A 4,909-nucleotide genomic window follows, 5' to 3' on the forward strand; every position below is an offset into this window, starting at 1 on the left:
GCAAAAGCTCCGACGTTATCACAGTCGTCGAGTTCGAAAACGCTCCTTCATGGCAGGAGACCTGGTCCTCCGCCTTCGACAGGTGAAAGACCATAAGCTGCAATCTCCATGGGAAGGACCCTTCGTCGTTAGCAAAGTGCTTCATAACGGGTCGTACTACCTTGTTGATTTCCGCGAGCTAAGGGATAGACCTGCTAACTGGCACCGGAAACGCAAGCGTGAGGATCCGGATGACATCTACGATGAAACAGATCGCCCCTGGAATATCGCACAGCTACGTCCTTTCTACACTTAGCATATATTTTCCGAGTTATAAACTCTGTAATAGTTATACATGATCAATGAAATAAAGCTTCTGGTTCACTCTTTGAGTCTTTTACCTCCTTTACTTGTTCATTTTAGATAGTGTATGTTTTTTCCGACTAAAACCGCAGAGCTGGATATTTCCGCCTAGGCGTGTATGAAAGTTGTGATTTTCAAAATCGTCCTTTAGGACGTAAGCTTAAGTTTTCTGATTAAGTTGTTATCTGTTGCGAACTCGTGGATTCCTAGTAGCGATTTCCGGCACCTATGCCTGGGGGCTTGTTTCCGCGGTTATGGACGGACTGCCATTGGGCTTCGTCGCCGGCGCGAGCGTTTCCGGCTAAGGTTTTCCGGCTCGTGGAAGGTCAAGCGGGCAAGCCAGAAAATAACGAAGTCAGCACTTGCTTTCCGACATAAAACGAAACATGCACATAATATTTAACGGATAGCAGGATAAGTGTTTCCGCCCCATGCATAATCGTTTCGTTCCTAGCTACTTAAGAATTTAAAGTCTTATTACAAACCCTCGCTGGGGCCAAAATGATGCATCGTTTTTCCCGCAGGAATAAAAGTTTTCACTCCCCCTTAGCCGGAGAAGTCTTGCCCTCTGGATCCTGTTCCTTGGCGCCTTCGGCCGGAGAAGACACGTCTTCCTCACTTTCTTTTTCTTCAGAGGCAGCAGTGCTGGTCTTGGGTTCCTCTTGGGGAGCATCCTTGGAGCTGGTCCAGGTAAACTGGGCTCCGGATTCCGCAGGTCGCGCCTTGGCGTCGAGTTCCTTCTGAAGTTCCGCTTCTAAGGGCTCGTCAGCAGCGAGGACGACCTTGTCGTAGAATTCCTCGTGCCGGATCCTGCGCGCGATACGGGTGTCGTAGCCGCTCACTGCATCCAGCAGCGCGCCGACATCCACATCCGGAGGAACGCCCGTGGTCACTTCATCAAGATCAAGACCCGGAGTATGTGCTAGGCACATGGTCAAGGCCATTGCAGCTGCGCCTCGGGCTGAAGATGCTTGCAGATCCGTCACCAGCTCCGGCAAAACATCCATCTTACCAATAAGCTTGCGCACGTCGCAAGTGCGGCTCCTCTTGATGTTCAAGTTATAGCATATTTTGCGGGAGGCGGAGATGAGATCCTTGCAGTCATCGCCCGCGAGTTGCAGAAGGTCGTCCCGTGGGAACAAATTCCGGCGCTGTTCCGGGTACCCAAGCGGCTCTGCATACAAAGATAATCAGGATGTAAGCACGCAATTTGAGCGCAAAGTAAAAAACAATCGGAGCAAATATCTTGACAAGGTTCCGATATCATACCCAAGATATTCTCGTTGAGCAAGTCCCAGTGCTGCTCCGCCGTCTCCATAAATTTCCGGAGTCCATTGAGCTCTTTTTGCTGCCTCCTGATGGTCTCGCTGTCAGCATTCTTTTTCAGTTCCAGCTCGCCCTTCTCCCTGATATGCTCGGAGTTTTTCTCCGCCAGTTGCTTTTCAACCTGCTCCCTCTTAAGTTCCGCTTCCTTTAGCTTCGTCTCCAACTCTTGGTACGAGGAGCGCAGGTTCTCAAGTTCAGTCGAAGCTGTTGCAAGGGAGGAGGATGCGCCTATAATAACATAAGTTAACAGCAAATTTGAAGTCGGAATTTGGTTAATGACGAAGAAGGCGGAAACCAACCTTGGGCGTCCGCCAGTTGTTTAGCCAGTTCCGCATTCTCATCCTTCAGGGTCCGGATATTTTCCGCCTGGCTCAGAGTAACGCGGCGCTGCAGGGCAATGTTCTTGTGCAGCTCGTAGTGCAGCGCCTGCTGTTCCTGTAAAAGTTTAAACAGTGCAGGAGTAAAAATTCCGCCTGTAGCAGTGGTTTCTTTAAAAGCATCATTGCCGGAACTTTTCCGCCATAATGCTTGGGGGCTACTGGTCCATTCTAAAAAACTTTCCCGGAAGTAATTTTTCTCTAAGCATTTAAGCGCTAACTACTTTTTGAGTTTCCGCCTACATGCTTGGGGGCTACTGGGGAGTACCTTTTGCTTGCAGATAAGTTGATCGCAGAACTGGCCAATGTTTTTCTTGAAGTCCTGGATTTCCAATGTCCTGGAATCCGGCTTCCCCCAGGCGTTGTTCAGCATGGCGTTGAGCAGGTCTTGTTCAAGCTCCCACTTCTCCGCCTCAGTCAGCTTGTTAAAAAACTTTGTGGCATACGCCTTGGGGGTGGAAGTGGTGTCAGCTGGATCTCCGAAGTTCTTCGGAAAAACGACCATGTCGCCAGCGCCCTCTCCAGCCTTCTCGGAAGTGACTTCCGCCTCTCCCTGGCCTTGTGTTTCCGCCTCTTCTTGGGCAGGACCTTTGGCCTTAGGATCTTCTTCTTGCGCATGCCCGCTGCTAACCGGAATTATTTCCGGTGGAGTGTTTGCGGCAGGTGGGGGAGATGGATCAGCCGGAGGGGGCGACGGTTGAGGAGTTGGGTGGGAAGCGCTTGGTGGAACTGGAGTAGAGGGACCAACAGCCGGAGATTTCTTCATGTACTTCGTGATGGGCTCCTGGCTGGTGGTCCGCGTGGCAACGGTTTTCGGATTCCTGCAAACAAGTGAAAGGGTTTAGACAAGAAATAATTTCGCTAAGTTAAAGTCGCATCGTGTTCGGAAACTTACGGGGCGCCGGGGATGATGGGGCGTGTGCCTTGGCCAGCCGTCGAGAGCATCCTTAGACGCGCACGCTCCGCTTTCCTTGAGTCAAGCGGAGGTGGTTTCGTCGTCTTCGGCTTCTTGGCGGAGGCCTCGCCGCTGGCTCCGGCTTCAGAGCCGGAAGCTTTGGCGCGGGGACGCTTTGTAGGTCGAGGGGCCGCCTTGCGGGGTGCCTGGTCCTCTTCCTCCTCGTCGTCTTCCGGAGCCTCCTCCGCCGTGTCGCCGGTGACGGGGACGCGAATGATGGTGCGGAAGTTTTCCTCCGCCAAAGTGTTGAGCTGGAAGGAAAATGAACAAAAGTTAGAGTTAAACGTCAAAAAACTTGTGAAGTTTGAAGTAACGAAAAGAACGAAGCTTACCGGAGGACACTGATCGTTCGTGTAAATATCCTTAAACAGTTCCGGGACCTGTTGGCCCCTCGGAATCTTCACCAGCGTCTTGATCCTTCTCTTCAGAGAATCGGCCGGAAGATCATGGCGGGTAACCCGGAGAAGATCATCCGCCCCGGTATAAGCGCACATCAGCCGCGCATTGTAGCGAAGAGGCTGGATTCTCCGGGAGAACCAGCTAAGCGTGAGCTGGGCTCCGGTCAGTCCGTCGTGGACTAACCAGGAGATTCTCCGCGCAGCCTTCTCCAAGGTTGGGGTCAAGGCGAGTGGAGGCACGAAGCTCCAGCTTGCAAGTTCTTCTGGAGGTTCGTTGACGAATTGGGGGAGGCCTTCGTGGACATCCGGAACGGAAACATTCTTCTCGTAGAACCATCCGGCATTCCAGTACCGGACGGATTCGTGTGAATCATGGGGAGGATACATGCGGTTAGGGCGGAGCATAAACGTCATGCTTCCGCAGTTCACCATTGCTTTGTCCTTGGTTTCTTTCTTCACCCGGAAAAAGAATTGCCACAACTTGACATCTGGCCGGATCCCAAGATGTCCTTCGCAGAGAGTCACGAAGTTGGACAAGAGAAGGTATGAATTTGGGCAAATGTTGTGGGGCTGGAGCCCGTAGGTGTTGAGGATGGAGAGAAAAAATTCCGAACAAGGGAGTGAAAGTCCGCGTTCCACCCAAGCCTTGGTCATGACAACTTCTCCGGGTTCTGGCTTGGGGACGTCGGAGTCACGAGTGAAACTCCAGTGTGTGGAGATCATGCCCTCGTTCTGGAGCTCTCTAAGCTCCACGTCGGTGGTTGCGCAAGGCCACCATTGACCCCGTTCTCCTTCGCGGATCCGGGCCTTGGACGCCTTCTTGTTTTCCGCCTCCTGCACCTTCGCTGCCATCCGAGCTTGCCCCTCGAGTTCTTCTTGGAGCTCTTGGAGGGTAGGGATCCGGCCTGGAGCGGTGCTGGAAGATGCGGAAAAAGGTTGAGCTAGTCTGATGTCGGAAACATACGGTGGCAGGAATGATATGGGATCCGGGCATATGGGTTCTATTTGGTTGGGATCCGGGCTACTCGAAGAGCTACCAGTGCAAAGTGACGATTCGAGTGGCATGCTTCCGGCTGCACCCATACGAAGTGTTTGAGTACCCGGATCGCTAAGCCTATCTTCTACACTAGGTTGTCTTCTACAAGGCCGGCGTACTTACCGCTAATGGCGCGGTGGCTCGACGGAGCTCCGGCGAAGATGAGGTCGCCGAACTTGAAGGAAATCGACCCGCGTGACCACGAATCGGCGGCGGAGCGAGTTTCGCGTTCAAACGTGAGAATCTTGGTGCGAGGGGAGCCTTGGTTCGGCGGCGCGCGAAGTTCACCGGGGCGAAGCTCGCCGGAATCAAGATCTGGCGGGCGGCGCGGCGCGAGGAGGAAGACGATGTGGTGAGAGGGGTGAAAGAATGAATTTTTACCGGGCCGCGGGGTATTTATAGGCCGCGCTCGGAGATTCGGGATCCGGATCCAACGGTGGAAACTGAACGGTCGCGCCGTTGGATGGATGACACG

Source organism: Lolium perenne, chromosome 5 (genome assembly GCF_019359855.2).
Source record: "Lolium perenne isolate Kyuss_39 chromosome 5, Kyuss_2.0, whole genome shotgun sequence".
NCBI classification, from domain to species: Eukaryota; Viridiplantae; Streptophyta; class Magnoliopsida; order Poales; family Poaceae; genus Lolium; species Lolium perenne.